The sequence below is a fragment of the Eimeria tenella genome, genomic scaffold (genome assembly GCF_000499545.2).
Source record: "Eimeria tenella Houghton genomic scaffold, Eth_scaff1819, whole genome shotgun sequence".
Lineage (NCBI taxonomy): Eukaryota > Apicomplexa > Conoidasida > Eucoccidiorida > Eimeriidae > Eimeria > Eimeria tenella.
Window position 1 is genome coordinate 2,458 of NW_013541652.1, and position 352 is coordinate 2,809.

Genomic DNA, 352 nt, shown 5'->3' on the forward strand with positions numbered 1-352 from the left:
GCGCAGCGCCGCTGGCCCCATTTTGCTGCTGCTGCGAAATTCCCAAAGATTTTAAACTTTATTTTAAATGAAATAATTGAATTTCAAAGTCCGCCAAGCGCGCGGCGCAGCGCAGACGCGGTGTACGTACACCGCACACTGACGCCGCTCGCCGCACTCGCCGCCAACTCCTCTCAACGCCAAAACGAACAAACGAACACAAAATCCGGAAATAAGGACATCAAATAGCAATTAAAAACAAAATACACCTTTTTTTATTGCCATTTGCATCGAATTTGCCCCCAAAATTCGCCAGAAAACGCCAAAACTCCTGGGGTCCACTGGTCGCGCAGCGCAGCGGCCGACGGCAGCC